Below are 18,216 nucleotides of genomic sequence, written 5' to 3'. Positions count from 1 at the left end.
ATGAAAACATTCATGTTATATTCATAAATACTAAAAGACTTGTTGCATGAACAAGATGTTGATGTTGCAGAAATAGAAATTGCACTATCACATGAATCCATGACTTTTCACATAAGATGTTGAATGATGCAAATGCTCTTTCTCCCAACGACAATTTATAGCTTAGAGAACGAAAATTTCCTTGCAAAGTTTCTGTCCAAAATTTTCAACCCTACTTTCTATTCAAAATTTCCACAAAAAAATTGCCTTTAATACCTTCCTTCATAAATAAAATAAAACCTTAATTTTAATTATTTAACATTAACTAGGTAATTAAGTTACTTTTTATAATTTATATTTTATTTATTATCGTGTTTTTAACAAAAGTTAATCTAAACCCATAATCTTAGCTATATATTATTTTTCCTTAATTTTAATTTTACTCCAACAATCAACAAATCTTGAAGTAATCCCACAAACTTCGCTATATATTAACTTTCATCCTTTCTATTTCTCACATCACATCAAACCGTGTGGGGCATTTGTTAAAAAGCTTGGAACGATTTATGGAGGATGTATAAAGTTATCAAAAATACATTCAATGTGAGACTTTCACATTTAAAAGGTTATTTTTCTTTCTATTTTTACCATTTAAAAAGGAATTTGAGTAAAACATGTTTCATTGTATTTTTGTTGAAAGTATCATTTTATTTTTTTTAACTAATTTTCTCCTTTTTTTTTTTAATATTTTTTCAATAAGGGGAAATAAAAAAAAAAGTCACATTTATAAGATTTTTAGGAAAAAATACCAAAAGAAACCCATATCTGTAGGATTTTTAGGAGAGAAAAAAACCATATTTTTGAGAACTTTGAAATGGAAAAATATTTTTTTAATACTTTTGAAAAAAAAAACCTTAAACTAAGAATATATATATATATATATATATATATATATATATATATATATATTTGTTAGCCTTGATGGTTAGCTCAATTGGTTGAGTTTTTGTTGCTAAAGGACCTCGCAAATGGGAGGTCATGGGATCAATTCTCCTCGATACCCTTGGGGTTAGAATTTGCTAATAATTCGATGGGATGTGATGTGATCCCTTTGAATAGATCTGCGTGGATATTTCCTCAGGAACAATATATGTGTGATATATATATTTTTTTAATTTTTTGTTATAGTTTTGAGAAAAACCATTAATATATATATGTAAAAATCTAAAAAATAAAAATAAAAAATTATATATATATATATATATATGTGTGTGTGTGTGTGTGTGTGTGCGCGCGCGCGCTTAGGGTTGATAGCCAACATTCACCCTCTAAACATTAACAATATTGTATGTATTTTTTAAAAAAATTGATACGATTTTAAATTTTATTTTTCTAGTTTTAAATTTTTAAATTAATATTTTTTAAATTTGTTTTTAATTTTTGAATTTATAGTTTTGTTTTATTTTTTAATTAAATTTTTTAAATTTAGTTTTTATTTATTTATTTATTTTCTTATTTGTTTTATCATTTTTTATCTTTTATGTTGTTTTTATTTTTGGTTAATTTTAGTTTTGTATTTTTTTTATTTAATTGATTTAAGTTAATGATATTTTTTTTAATTATACTATTATGTTTTTGTGGTTATTTATTTATTTAAATCTGAGAATATATCTAGGCAGATCCATCTCAAGGGATTATATCCTAGTTGCTTATTAGGAGAGCCTAACTCTGAGGGTGTCGAGGAGAATTGACCCCGTGACCTCCCATTAGCGAGGTGCTTTAGCAACAAGAACTTGGCCAATTGAGCTAACCCTTCGGGCTACTACATGGTATTTATTTTCTATTTATATTTTTATAATGGTTTTTCTAGGACTATATGATGTTTTCCTGTTTATTTTTTTAAATATTAAAATAATTAACATTGTTTAAACTCAAAGTGTACTTTTTTTTATTTTTATTTGTAAATATAATAAAAGTATAATTTCCTATGATTATAAAATCAAACTTATATTTTCTTTTTCATTTAGGAAAATGACATCAAAGAAGGTATCTATGAATGTTTCTGGATCAAAGATAGTCATTACAACATCTAGAGTTGCAATTGGACACTCTATGAATACTATTCAATAGAAACCAACTAACACCTATGGTCAAATTTAAGCAACTGACGCCTGAAAATCAATGAAGAATGTTAGAGAATGGAAGATGGCACTAGAGGAAAATAAAATGGACTTCACATGGTATATTAAAGATATACAAATTAACAAAGGAGGACAAATATTTCTATATTGTGTTGAGCTTCAATATGGCGGAAATTATGAGGTAGTTGGCAAGATACGAGACATGTGTTTGGTGTCAAATACAAATAATTCTTGTAAAACAGGCCAAGACACATGAAAAAGTTAGACATCATTTTACAAAGAGAAATTATGAATCAACAAAATATTTTACAAATATTTGTGTGTTATGAACATTTGAGAATGAAATTGTAAGTTTACATATATATATTTATGTTTTATGCATTATTGTAAGTATCATTATATTTTTTAATAATTTATTTATGATTGAAATGTTATATTTTGTTTGACAAAAATTTTCCAAGCCCCTTTCAATTAAGTTGGAGGGAATTTATTACACGGAGACATATATTATGGGCGTGATCAATAGTTTTTATACAGATAAAGCAGAAAAAGAAACGAAAAACATTAGAACCTGCAACTACAAGAGTAAATACAAGGGATCAAGAAAGTACTAAAACTCATCAATCTAGTAAGGCTATAAATGTTACTTTTGAACATGTGGAAGTTGAAGATGAAGAAGATGTTGCCATTGGTGACAATGAGGTTAGAACTCTTGTTGAAAAGGAGAAGAGCCATAAAAATAAAAAAGAAGAATGCCCATGGATGTTTCTATTCCATTTGATGATAAGGAGATTGTTAATTTAGAAGAAAATATGTTAAATAATAGGAGGAAGAAATCAAATGTTGTTGGTCATTTTGAAAAAATCATGGGTGTCACTGAATATCATAGTGAAAGCTCTAAAGGAAATAGGGAAATCATAACAACATGAGTTGATTTAGAGGATGGTATTGTTAACACAAAACAAAATTCCATTCGAAATCAATTGAGGAAGAACAACTTGGTTGATGATGGTCATACATTTCAGTTAAATGTCAGACATCTTTATAAACCAATAGAAGGGAAATCTAAATACCAAATTAGAAAGGCACACCACCTACATGTTCCTAACTTGTAAATGTTCATAAGGTACAATTCATATGCACATGTGGTTGACTGTGTGGTTCTTGTTGATTCAATTGAAGTTCCCAACAAAGAGACATTTGATAGATCAAGAAGTTTTAACTACACATATTATGTAATTGGGGAAAACCATTTAGTAGAGGCTAGAAGAAAATTGATGCAGAAATATCCTAATAACCCACCTTTCGAAACAATGAAATGTATCATTTATGTTGGTTTAACAAATACAAAAACAAAGTTATTGGCATGGGATCATAATATAGATAATGAGTATAGGATGTTTGTGACTTTCATCCAAACGGTCAAATTTATTCATAGTGAATTTGAAGAAAAATGTGGTGGGGATAAGAAAAGTTCTAGTCAAAGCTTTTGAAAACAATGTTGTGTGGAAGTAGGTTGTCTAAGTTTTTATATGAGGAAAATATTAATGCAAAAGGTCGCAGTGTAAGTGATGCATTCAGAGGTATGGATAACTTTTTCCATTTGGAATTTAGAACTAGAGAGATATGGGATTTAATCAGTGAGATTTTCAACATGTGGGAGAATATAAGCATTAAAAATCAGAAATTTAAAAAATCTGAATCCTTAATATGTACAAACAATAAGATAGACACTCAAATCAAGAATCTTCTAGATGATATGACTATCATACCTTGGAGATAAATGCAAGGAGTGAAGGATGATATACTTGTCCAATCAATATTATCTCGTGTGAAATCAGATGAATTATCATTGGATGAAATGTGCAATGTTTTTTATTTTGCATCCTAGGGGAACCCAATAGCTCACCTGACACGTAGTTACTAGTAAACCTTTAGGGGTCTATGGATTTTCCCCCTCTCCGTAAACCGGGTCACAACTAGGTGGATTTGAAACTTGGATATCTCAGTTTTCACAAGACTCACATTACTTTGATCACCAATTAAGCTGCCCCCTGGGACAAATGTGCAATGAATTTTAACAGTAAGTTTGTTGAGTTATTTTTATTTATTTTTGTATTATAATTTTATTTTCAATTTAACATAAATTTGTTGTTGTTAGTATTTATTATACATATCAATATTGAGTGAGTGATGTCGGGAGTGAATATCTTCCCTCTATAGCTAGGTTTACCCTAGCCATTGTCTCCACCTCTCATGTTTACAAGTTTTCATGGAAAGTACATATGATTGCACATTTGTTTCTTTGTTGTCTGGGGGAATCTCTGCCATAGCTCCCGATGTCTTTAGTTCTATTTTAACTAAATTTTGCATACCTATAACCCATAGGATTTTATCAAATAATGTCTAGCAAGGAAACAAAATCAGAGGTCAGTCATGGTAGCAATAGAGACACAAGCAAATATATGGATAAAACAAGTTTTAGCGGAAATATTTCATGATGAGGATTTTGTTGTGGATTTACTTGCTGGTGGAGAAATATTGTTCAAAGTATCTAAAATAATAGTGATTTGGTGCAAACAATTGATAAATATTTTCCTTATTCAATATTGATGCCATTCTTAAAGTCTCTCAGGAGTTGGAATTAACAAGTATATATTTGCTCTCTCCACAAGATGTTGTTGAGAAGAGGGACATCTGAATGGTTTGTCTATGCATTCATGCGCTTTCAAAGAAAGCCTATTCAAGGAATTTATATATGTTTGATTTTGTTAGGTGTGACAAAAGGAGGTGGCTTAATGTCTAAAATGAAAATTAGTTGAGGAGAATTTAATTCTTCTATCCAATGCTCTCCCTTTTTTTGATGGCCTAAAGATTTTATATAGTGTTGTTGAACTCCAGAAAGAGGAAATGGAATTTATTGTTTCTTTGCCTATGTAAGGTTGAATATGCCCAATAATGATATTGAGCAATTGGTTTTCTATAATTTAGATTAGATAGTCTAGCAAGATTCCAATTTGGATCATACTTGAAACAAGTGCCAACTTTCTCATTTTTACTTGGGAAGTTTGTGTTTACCATCACCATTGCCATATTGAAAAATTACCATAGTACTATATTGCATGTCAGAATTGCGAGTTGAGTACTATATTGCATGTTAGAAATGCGAGTTGAAATGTTGCATTGGGAATATATACAATGAAAGAATGTATTTCTAGTGCTCAAAATCTCAACCTCTTGGCCACATTATTAGAGCGGAAAAATTATCCATGTATGATTGCATTATGGCTTTCATTAGCTGTTAAGATCGAGAGCCCATTTAATATTATATGGGCAGAGGAGTGTACACAATGTCCACATATGTATCATTTATAACTTGTTCATAGCTGCCATACAACTTCACTTTTGCATATAAATTGTTAGAAGAATCAAAGGCATAGTCTATGCGGGGGAAAGTGTGAAAATGGTACCAAGAATTTAATTCCTTCCGGTTAAAATTGTTTTCGTTACAAATCGAAATTGAAAACTATCAAAGGAGTCAACTAAACGGATCGCTGAATTAAAGGACGACACAAGAACCATATCACTATTGGTCATTTAGAACATAGTGGTTACATAAAATTATAGGTATATTATCACTGTAAAAGCGTTGAAGCTCTCTCTCATTGAGGGCTATAGCAAATTTCAATATTCTATAAGAGGGTCACACATTGGTCAACCTGTTATTGACTAATATTTAATCATAGAGAGGATTGTCAGCTTTTGTTGGCTTCATCATGAGCAATGACACTTTAAGACCAAAATATAATTTCGACATTTCCCACATGAATATTTTTCCAACTTCTAGTAGCCTTGATATTATTTTGGCCAAATTAAAATGTGAAACTAAACCTTCACCGAAGTTGCAAGATTCATATCTATAATGGTAAAGATAATCTTTTGGTTTTAACCTTGATGGAAGCAGTGAATAGCTAGAGGCAAGTTGAACAGGACGAGCTCGAATTGCTATTTGTCAGAAAAAGGCGATGTCAACAAGACCACCTGCAGTTCAATGCTCACAATTATTTTGGCCAAAGTGCATCCTTTGGTGTTAATTATTTCAATCGAACCTACCCACAACTTGAGCAATTCATTTCAACATAAATTCACAAAAATTCCCATGTTGGTGCGAAGATTCTTGAACCAGTATGCCAGGGAGATGGATTCTAATGTTGAAGGAAATGAACAACTTTGTATTTGAGCTTGAAAATGCAATTCGCGAGATAGATGAGGTAATGAGCTTCACAAATATGCTCAAATTGGTACAAACTATGGATTATTCAGTCATAATTTTTGACATTGCTCCAACTGGCCATACATTGTGATTGCTACAGTTTCTTCCTCGAAATGGTTGACCAAGATGATAGCACTGAAAAACTAATGGAGGTCTCATTGGCCATGTAGCTAGAATGCTTGGCATAAATGATGAATTTGGAGAAAATGCTATAATGGGAAAGCTTGATTTAGTCATTTGTAATGGCTTGACTAGATGGGCAAAGTCCGGTAATTTCACTTGCAATACTTACAATGGAGCAAGTGTGGTAGATTATGTAATTTGCTCGCATGGTTTGTGTGAGAAAATGGAGGAAGTTTTGATTGGAGATCAGCTGTGGGACTTGAAATCAGATCACAAGCCAATTTATTTATGTTTCTCTTGGATTGGAAAGAAACAATTAGAGTCAAAAATTCAGCATGTCCAACAAAATCTCCCACAGGGCAGATAATTGTAATACCTTCAACATGACGCTAAAGAGGCTCTTAGAGAAGGAGAAAAGTTACAATTCACAGTCGTCATAGTCATGAATTAACACATTTAATTCAATGTGCACTTGCAAAGTGCAAAAGAGAAAAAATTAAAAAGTCTGAAACAAATTGCTTTCTGGTTAATGCTTGGTTTGACGAGGAATGCAAAAAGGCAAGGAGAATGTGGCAAGATTCAAACAAGGATAACATAAAGCTCAAAGCTTACAAGCAGTTATTAAGCAAGAAAAAGGTCAATTTCATGGTTTCAATGAGGGAAGAACTATTCTTCCTTGGGAAAAATAATCCCAAATTATTTTGGAATGAGCTCCAACCAAAAAAGATACAAATTGGAAATAATATTACAGCTTCTAAATGGTTTTTCTATGCAAGACAACTCTATGAGCAGGTTCCCAAGGTTGACCCGCCCCCCTCCCCCCCCCTTGGTCAACACTAATACTAAACTATTCACAGTACAAGAGGTAGAGATGGGTATCAAGAAGTTGGGTGTTGGAAAAACAAAAGACTTAGTTGAACTCCAAGAATAATATCTAAAGTGGGGCTCAAAGATTCTTGCACCTCACATTACAAAAATCTTCAACAACATCATACAACAAGGGCTCCCCACAAATTGGACAACTAGTCTGGCAATACCTCTTTTCAAGAGCGGTGATGTCAATGATCCCTCCAATTATAGGACCATCATGATAAACCCTTTGTTTGCAAAGCTATTTGGAAGCATGCTAGAAAACAAAATTAGAAAGTGGGTAGAGGAAAGAGATAAGCATGCTAAAGGAAAGCAGGTTTTAGACCTAAACATTCCATAGTTGATCATTGTATAACTTTAAGGCACATCATTGAAAAATTTTGGGAGAAAAAGGAAGAAGTATTTTGTTGCTTTGTTGATTTCATAAAAGTGTTTGACTCGGTTCCTAGGGATAAGCTTTGGCACAGAATAGAGGAACTTGGGGTTCCTAAACATTTGAGAGCAGTTGTGCATAGCTTGTATGAAGAGGTGAAAGTCAAAATTAGAACTTCAGCAGGCACTTCTGAAAGTTTTAGAAGTGATATCGGGGTCAAGCAAGGTTGCCCACAGTCTCCTACCCTTTTTGGTTTATATATCGAATAAGCTTGAGGAGTGGTTAAATTCCCAAGGGGGTGATGGTATCTATTTGGGAAAATTTGTCATAATACTTATTTTGTATGTAGATGACCTTATTCTGATTGCTAAATCGACTCTTGGTTTGCAAGAGCACTTACTATCCCATGAGCATTTTTGTAGAAGTGTGGGGATGCAAGTCAATATCAACAAAACGAAAGTAGTGGTCTTCTCTAAGAAAAGAAAACATAACCAGCATACATTCTACTTTGAAGGCAACATTCTGGAAGAAGCTGCGGATTAAAAATACCTCGGAATTGACTTCAACAGAAATCTAAGCTGGAATGGTTGTAGAAAGAAAAGAACTTTGGGTGGTTGGAAAGCATTTTATGCTTTTCAAAATAGGTGTAGAGAGGTAGAGTTATGGGACTGGAAAACCACTCAAACTCTTTTTGGGCTTCTAGTGATTCTGGTGATTCTCTATGGTTGTGAACTATGGGCCAGCAGTACATCCAACATGCAGTGGAGACAAATTGAGAAAATTCATAAGCGTTTGATTACAAACAAATTTAAGGCTAAAAGTGCAGTTCCTTATGATATCTTGTTAAGTGAAACAGGGACTGCTTCTATTGAAGCAATTGCTATGGTGCGAGTCGTAAGGTATTTAAAAAAATTTGAGCAAATGGACGAGGGTAGATGGCCTAAGGTTATCTTTAATGATAGATTGTGCAAGAGCAAAAAAAATAACAAATGGTTTAGTAAATGGGATATTTGCTTGAATGCGTGTCCCATAAATAACAAAGAGATAAAAAAAAAAATTGCTATGGAAAAGTTCCACAAGTGTACTTGGGATAAGGAGCTAGGAAGAAAGAAAAATTACTATATTGAAGTGTTTAATCCCACTCATATTCATCAACCAAAAACATACATAGAGACCAATATCTCTTGGAGAGCCAAAATTCTTTTTGCTCAATTAAGGACTAATTCTCATCAACTCTGTTGTGAAAGAGGGCACTAGAAAAGGCCAAAGGAAGTGTGGGAGGAAAAAATATGCATTTTTTGTTCTTCCGGAAAAGTGGAAACGGAAAAAACATTTTATTTTAGAATGTGAGGCTTTCAAAGACAATGGGGAAAGTTATGCAGATACGATGGCAGCTAGCTCTTGGGATAATTTATTTAGCGAGGGGTTTGTCGAGAAGCTGGGAGCATTTATTTTGAAGCTTCACAAAAAAAGGGCCGAATACATCAAGCAGATGAAGAAACAATATGTCCCATAGGATATCTTTAGCCTCATGGACATCAAAATAATTTCTTTCTTTCTTTCTTCTATGTGGGAAAGCTTGAATAAGTCAACAAGTTGTTTCGTGACCCAGATTTAAAAAACATTTGTTTGTGTTTGCATTCCTCAATTCCTTTCCCTTTATAAGACAATAGACATATAACACTTTGAACAGTAATCGACAACTCATAAATTCTCATGCCCAGATCAACGAAGTCTCGACAGTTTGAAGTGCACGAAGGTTATGTTGAGGGGAATCGTCGGGAAGCGGATTTCCCAAACAACAAATTGCAAGATGGACAATTGAGATTTATTCCAACGGTTCTCCCCCACTTTTCTGAAAACTGTCAGAGGACCATCGGGAGGTTGTTTATGGTTTTGCACGACACTACAAATGGTTTTTTCCAATGTATGCATGACGATAACCTAGGACATGCTTTACCTCCATCCAGTTTTAAATGCTATCATATGTATTAAATTGGGGTGAATTGAAATATGTGCATGAATTGGCATAAATTTTGAAACGTAATGTAAAAAGGGCCGGGGATTTATTTATTATTTACAAAGGATTTCTTTCAATATTATATACGTTACATATAATATTAAACCACTATTTTTGTAATTTTATTATTTTAATTTTTTTTCAAAAATAAATAGTTTTATAACCATTTAACATTAGTTTTGAAATTGATTAAGAAGAGTTAGGTTAGGAACATAAATAAAAGACCAGCAGAGGGGATAAGTAAGGGTTTAGAGTCTACAAAATATGAGACTAATGGAATGAAGAAATTTGTTGGAGATTTAGGAATAAAAGTTAGTTAATATTATTTTGTTTTTTATGTTTGTCATTTAAATATGTTTTTTTTCTTCTCGACAAGTGTATGTAGCAGTCGGGCCTTAAATTAGGAGTATGAATTTACAAAAGGTACTTATTTTCCAGTTTAAATCTCTTAATGGGCACTCCACTTCTAGGAATTCATATACAATTTCTTAGTCTTTTCACCATCCTTTTTGTAGAGTTTGAACTCAAATTCTTAAATTCCTGAGTTGTAAAACCATGTCCCTCTACATCTTTCTTCTAGCCATCTTTATAATTTAAACTTTGTAATCGTCATTGTCCTGGCCATTTTGGTTTTTGAATGATAGGTTTCTAAACTAGATTATCCATTGTAACTCTCATAGCCTTCTCTCTCCGTCCATATATTTAAAATCTCCATTAGTTCATGTAGATGTCATGGTCACTAACCTCTTGTAGCTAGAGGTTGTCTCCAAGGAAAAACATCAATTGGTGCCATTGTCTCGGATGAGGTTCAAAATTTTCCCTGGGTTTATAAAATTTTATAGTTGATTCTTAAGGGTGACAAGAACCAGCCTTGGGTTGTATATCATCACCTGCTAACTTCACTTTGGTTGTTCTCTATTTCTGCATCATAAGAATGGTTGTATCTCCATTACTAGAGAACAAATTTTCTCTAGAAAATGGGGAAATTATTAAGTTGAAAATCAACCCTTAGAACTCTTATTTTTTTCATTTTACTAGAGCTTTTATATATGATTCCTATGATTCAGATGAAGGGTTGAATTTTCTAGAAGATGCTCTGGTTTATGATTCGTATGATTCAAAGGAGGAGTTTGGTGCAGTTCTTGAAACAAACTTGCTCACAGGAAAATGGCGTGAAGGAGTTGGTAAAGGAGTTTCCTAGTGGAAGCAAGAAAATGAGGTCCCTGAAATAGAGGTAAGCATCCTACAATTATTCGATCATATGAATATCGTTTCAAGCAAAACTCAGTATATAGAACCGAAAGTTGAAGAACCAAAAAATGATGATAATTGTTTTATCAAAGAAGATATCTCTAGCAATCCTAGAGAATTGTTGATGAAACATATTCATTAGCCAGTTGCTACAAATTTTAAAGAAAATGAAACAACTCACCACGGTAATTTTTTCTCTCATGAATTTTATGACCTTGTAGCAAATTTTATGAGATTTTTCTATAGTGAGCAACCAACTCAATAAGGAGGTATGCATTGTATTTTTCATCTCAATAATTTTGATTGTTAATGCTTACTCTTATTTTCAAAATCCAAGAACAAGGGGTTGGTGTAGGATCCAACACTCAAAAGTTGGAATGGTGTCGTTGGAAGGTTGATTACACTTGATTAAAATCAACCCTATTTATAAAACAATCTATACATAAATAAGCTCAACCACAGAGAATTTAATTTTTAGTTTGCAAAAGTTTTAATTCAATATTTCAGTTGTTGAATAAGGCAACAGTTCCAAAGAATAAATTTTAGGGAGAGTTTCAGATTTTACAATTAAAAGATTAAAAACAAATTGACTCCATTCCCAACAAGGCTACTAGCCTATTGTTCTCAGTGTGTTGCAATAAAAACACTATCCCCAAGCGGAGATGAGGTTGAAACTTGTTGGACACCTAATCCTAGGGGTTGGTGTGGAAGTTGGACAAGCAAAGGGAGTCCAAGAGACCTTGGAATATGGAATCCAACTGTCACTCCAATGTATTATAAATGTAAATCTAAGTTAATAAAAAATGCAATTCATTGTTCTCTCATTTATGATTGTTCACATCCCATGTGGGTTTAACATGGTATCAGAGCGAGTACCTTCCTAACCTGCTCAATCTTGTGTGAGCCACTAGTTTTGTGGCATTTGTGCTACCATTTTCAACCTGGTATGAAAAGCGCTCCTCCTCATTGTGCACCTACTCTGACGCTCTTAAATCTGCCTGAAAACCTGGGCGCCCCTTTGCCAAAAATATGTTGGAGGAATTTGGTAAATTCAAGAATGTTTTTTCTGACTAGCCGGTCAAATCTGAAATAACATCTCTCTATCACCTTTCTGAAGGTTGTGACCTACTATGCACATTGAATGTCGTAGTCTGTGCATTGGCTATGGATGGCGTATATTGGTTGTTTGTGCTAAAATATGATTAAAGATCTGCCTTAAAATTCATTGAATGTCATGAGTGTTGGTTGGAATTTGAATTGTATGGTGAAGCTTATGGCCAGAGCTCTGCATTGAAGCAGCTATGTATTCTCTGTACATAAAATGGAGTGAGTCTATACGTCTTATGTGTTGAAGGAGCAACATCATGTCTATTGAAGTCAAGTCTGTGGAATTGAAGTGCATTGATGTGGATTGAGAGCGAGAGTGATACCTGTTTTAATCTTTGTCCATAAATCTACCCCATTGTTGTTGACTACATGGAGAGTACACAATATAAGAACTAGGCATAATCCTCTGCTCCGAAGATCGAAATTCACCTAATCTCCTCACCTGTCCTTTTGTTTGGAGGGAATACCTTTGAGGTAAGGTGAGCTCAATACATGAACCTGATATTGTAGGAATTTAATGTGAGCTCAATAGCTTCAAGAAGAACGGATGTCGTATCCGTATTTCCAAATGGCGAGACGAGATGCTGCAATGCCTTAATACGTTCGTCTAACTTCTCTTTACACACCTTCATTAGAGCGCCTACAAAAGCTTTTATTCGAGGTTTCTTGAAATTCGTGTTGGAAAGCCCCGCTTGATTGCTGCCTCTCTTGTTCAGTAGTACACTCTCCACCTTCATCAACAACATTCTTTTGCAAATTATTGTTGCTCAAAGATGTGGAAGGAGAACTGGAGCGACTGCCTCTGGACTTATGTTGTTGGACGACAATAGGTTTAGGGCTTGTGCTAGTATAAGGAATGTCTAGTTTGTTCTTATTACTATGGAATGTTAGGATATTCGATGACTGAAAAGTAGCGGGAGCCTTAAGCGAGCCAGGAAGCTGAACAGGCGGAATTGACACTTTGTTGAGGCTTGAAATCCTTCCAGCTCGAGGTCAAGAGAATCAGGTGACAAGGTGTTGATAGGATCAAGGAGCTTAGTGAAAGGGCTTCAGTTGAGAGTATAACGTAAAAACCACAGAAGACATATTTCAATTTATTTGTTTGAGTTAAAGTGCTTTGTGGTTCGAATTCGATGACATAATTGTTTTACTGAGGATATTTTTCTAGAGTTTGTGACCTTGATTCAGATCTTCACAGCACCGCATTGCCTTTTGAGAACACTTTGAAAGTTGAGGTTGAGGAGGATGACCTTACATAGGTTTCTCTAGTAACATGCATGTATTATTACTGCCCATGTATATTTTCTTTTGTAGGAATGGTGGTTGTAATCAGGATAGAATGATGTTTGATTCACCTGAAAGTTTGAGACTGCCCGTCTCTGATTTATGGATAGATGTTGTGTCCTTTCCATTTACATAAAATCGGGACTAAAGATGTGAACCTGCTAAACGTGCTGGAATTTGCAAAAACCAAATTCCTGAGGTTTACATTTGTCAACAACATTGCATAAGAGGGTTGCCATTGGGACACCTTGCCTTCAGCTGCATAGCGTACACAGGATCAAGCGATGGGTCAGTGGCATGCATGATGTTGAAGTTGTAGAGCCTGCTCACAAAGGAAGAGCAATGTGACACACCAATTGTGTGGGCTCCTTGATTACTGCATATAGGAAACTTTAGAATTTTCCTCTGCATTTAATTGGCCTTGTTTATTTAAACCCATTTGATCAGTGTTTCCCTTTTCATTGGTGTTCTCATTATTTTTTGGTTTTCACCTTCAACTCAATATCATATTCTAGAGGCTCTATATCTCCATTGAGCTTGATATTGCCCTTGAATATTTTCACAGCATATGTGTCATAACTGTAATCCATATCAGATCATCGATTTTGTCGAGAATGGCCAAAGTTTATGAAGTATTAGATTTTTTGAAAACTATAATACACTTTACAACTAATGACATGGTGGAAATCAACAAATCATCTCTTGCTGACATTAGAATTTGTCTACAAAATGCACAAGAGAAGATTGATTTTTTGCAACTAGAATCTCAGTTCCAGCGAGATGAGCTTCAATAGATTTTTCATTCTAAATTGTTTTATATTCAAAACAATCCTCTGTTCAATATTGATACAAACTCCCATCAACAGTAAGAATATGAAGTTGAGGTTGATTTAGTGCCTAGTTCAAAAGCAAATTTGCATCCAGAAGTAGAAATTCAGTTTGCACTTCTCAAGCCAATCATCAGACCTTGGGAAGAGCTTGTCCACAACAAGCATAGAATAGGTCTTGGATATGATAAGGAGACATCCTTTCATATTACAGACTATTCCAAACCCATTCAATTTCAAAGTGTTGGGTTTCTTCATGGTGGTTCACCTTCACCTATTCCAGATTCTGCTCCTCCACATTCACAACCAAAAGTTGTTAAATTCCAACATTGTGACAGAGTTGGCCATGTGAAAGATCATTGTTTTGATCTTCACCCATGCAAGAATTGTGGTCAACACAATCATTCTTCAAATAGATGCTTCAAAAACAAGCCTCCTGCAAGAACAAAGATTTATCTTGGATGGATTGCTTCTTGGCAATGGGCTTCAACATCCAAGAAGATATTTCTCTCATACAACAGGCTTTGTTCTTGAATATTGAACAGTTTTGTTGTTGATTTTTCGCCATCTTCTCACCTTGTATCTAAAAGGGGGGGAGTGATGGTCATATACAAGCTTCAAAGCCACATCAAGCGAGCCTGAGCCACAACCTGCCATACCAGATTCAGAGTTGTAGCCAGAAACAAAGATGCCCCTGAGCATGCCTTCGATTGATGATCAGCCTTAAACCATCTATGCATGATTGAGACATATCTTCAAAGAATTGGGGACACTTCCTCTAGCAGAAGACTTCAACTTCTTTCCAGATTTAGAAGAGTTCCAGGAATTGCATTAAGCATTCTAGAGTTGGTGGTCATCCTTAAACCATCACAGGTTGAGGCCTCCCTTTTCAGGTTGAGGTTCTCCCTTTTTATGCGGGGTGAGACCTCCCTTTCAAGGTTGAAGGTTTCCCTCTTCAAAACATGAGGAGCACTTCCTCTAGCAGAAGACCTCTGCTTCATACCAGATTTGGAAGAGTTATGGGAACTACACTAAGTGTTCCAGTATTGGTGGTCATCCTTAAACCACCCCCTTATACCAACATTTCAGAGAGCACATTCAGTCTATTTATGCCATGCATTTTTTCACATTTTGTATTACAACTCTCTTCTTGGACTCACACATACCCATTCAGATTAAGGGGGGGAATGTTGGACACCTAATCCTTAGGGTTGGTGTGGAAGTTGGACAGTCAAAGAGAGTCCAAGAGACCCTAGAATATGGAATCCAATGGTCACTCCAATGTATTATAAATGTATATCTAAGTTAATAAGAAATGAAATTCATTGTTCTATCATTTATGACTGTTCACATCCCATGTGGATTTAACAAAACTAAATTTTACCCAACTATAACCCATCAGACTTTATCAAGCACGGTCCAGCAAGGAAAGAAAATCATAGGACAATTAGGGTAACAACAGGGACACAAGAAAAGATATGGATAAAATAAGTTTTAGAGCAAAGATTTCATGATGTGATTCTATTGAAGATTTACTTGCTAGTGGAGAAATATTGTTCAAAGTATCTAAAATAATTAGTGATTTGGTGCAAAAAAATGATAAATATTTTCCTTATTCAAATGTTTATGCCATTTTGAAGGTCTCTTAGAAGTTGGAATTAGCAGGTGTAGATTTACTCTCTCCACCTGAATTTGTTGAGAAGAGGGACATCTGAACGGTTTATCTATGAATTCGTGCACTTTCAAAGAAAGAATTTTCAAGGCATTTAGATATGCCTGATTTTTTTAGATGTGAAAAAAGGAGGTGGCTTGGTGTCTGAAATGCAAATTAGTTGAGGAGAATTTAGTTCTTCAATCCAGTGCTCTCCATGTTTTCGATGGCCTAAAGATTTGATATAGTGTTTTTGAACTTCAGAAAGAGAAAATGGAATTATTGTTTCTTTGCCTATGTCTTGTTGAATATGCCCAGTAATGATACTCGACAGTTGGTTTATCTATAATTTAGATTGCATAGTCCAATAAGATTATAATTTGGATCATATTTGGAATAGGTACCCGCTTTCTCATTTTTACTTAGAAAGTCTTTGTTTATCATCACCATTGCCATTATTGAAAAATTACGATAGAACTATATTGCATGTCAAATTTACAAGTTGAAATGTTGCAAAGAGAAGAATAAATAATAAAATAATATCTTTCTAGTGCTCAAAATCTCAACCTCATGGCCACATTATTAGAACTGCCCAATTATTTGTATATGACTACATAATGGCTTTCATTAACTCTTGTGATCGAGAGCTAATTCAATATTATAGGGGCAGAGGAATGTACACAATGCCTACATATGGATCATCCGGAACCTGGTCATCGCTGCCCTATAACTTCACTTCAGGAGAGAAATTGTTAGCAAAAGCAAATACATAGTCTATAGGGGAAAAGTTTGAAAATGCTACCAGGAATTTAATTCCTTCCAACTATGCAGAAAGTATAGACAAAGGAATGAAATATTTGGGATATAGACTAAAACTAGGTTGCTATAAAAATGATGATTGGATGTGGTTAGTGGAAAGATTTTACTCCAAGATTAGGGGATGGGAATATAGATGTTTATCGATGGGAGGCTGTATCATCCTCATACAGTTAATTCTTACACAGTTGGGGATTTATTGGGCACATTTGTTCCACATTCCACAAATGATAATTAATCAAATGAATCGAGTAATGGCAAGCTATATTTGGTCTGGTGCTAGAAGGAGATGTAAATATCATTTGGTTAAGCTGGAGAAGATCACTAGACCAAAAACTCTGGGTGGATGGGGTGTACTAAATCTAAATTTTTTTGGATGGGCACTTATTCTAAAATCTTTATGGAGGGGCATTAACAGTAAAGGAATATGGGGAAAGGTGATCCGATCCAAATACATGAAGAATAAGGATTTCTCCTTTTGGTTCAGACAAGGAGCAATTGGGAAAAAATGTGGGTCCCAGATATGGAATAGTTTTATCAGGGTCAAGTGCATTCTCTTTCAAAACATCTTGTGGTCTTTTGGATTTGGTAATAGAATTATATTGGGGAAAGATTGCATTATTGGAGCAGGAGAGGTGCCACCTGGGACAGTGGAACTATTACACCATCTTAACAAAAGAGGCATTTATATCCTTAGCCCACTGATCAATGAATGGAATGGTACCATTCCTATTTGGCTTGAACCTACTCAACTGAACCTTACTGGTCAGTACAAATTGGATTGGATACAGTTTGTTAAAACTTTAAAAGAGGCAGGGATATGTTATGACAGCAAAGGAGATTGCATAGCATGGGCTGGTAAAAAGAAGAAAATAGGAGAGATCGAGGTGGCGGACTGCTATCTCAAAATATGCTTGAAGGAACTACAGAATGTGGAATATTGTTGGTTCCACAGGTATTGGCAAGTTAACATTCCAGTAAAAATTGTAATTTTCCTTTGGCTAACTTGGCAGAATAAGAATCTCACATGGGAAAATTTACAAAAGAAGAACCATCATGGTCCTGGGATATGTTATATGTGTAGACACAATGTTGAGGATAATGAACATTTATTTTTACACTACCATAGATATGTTAGCATTTGGAAACACTTCACTACCAAGGTACAGATTCCATACATTCAGTTCAATATTATTGAGGAGTGTTTAAAATGGGGGAGCTTCCAAAACAAAAATAGGCGAATGCTCATCTTGGTTGTTTTTTGGGAAATCTAAAAAGAAAGAAATCAACTGAGTTTTGGTTCTAATATAAGGGGAGAAAATGTAATCTATGAACTCATAGAACAGTGGCTTATATCAGATCAGAATGGTGGTATTAAGGAAAAAAGGAAGACAGAAAAGGGGAAGTTTCAGATCACCAACTACCCGGCGGGATTTTTTGATGGGGCAGCTCAAGGAGGAAGATGTGGGTGCAGAATCTGGATTAAGATTTCAGAAGAACA

At 34.4% G+C, this 18,216-nt stretch overlaps 2 pseudogenes; one reads left to right on the top strand and one right to left on the bottom strand.

Moving 5' to 3' along the window:
* Positions 1-3,618: 3,618 nt before the first annotated feature.
* Positions 3,619-9,440, top strand: LOC149190952 (ATPase GET3A pseudogene; annotated as a pseudogene).
* Positions 9,441-12,407: 2,967 nt separating this feature from the next.
* On the bottom strand, positions 12,408-13,343 carry LOC149190951 (transcription factor bHLH153 pseudogene; annotated as a pseudogene).
* Between the last annotated feature and the right edge of the window lie 4,873 nt (positions 13,344-18,216).

The sequence above is a fragment of the Pinus tabuliformis genome, chromosome 3_1, assembly GCF_031772625.1.
Source record: "Pinus tabuliformis cultivar Carrire ecotype Pingquan chromosome 3_1, CPIR1, whole genome shotgun sequence".
NCBI lineage: Eukaryota > Viridiplantae > Streptophyta > Pinopsida > Pinales > Pinaceae > Pinus > Pinus tabuliformis.
This window is presented reverse-complemented; position numbering and strand designations above follow the sequence as displayed.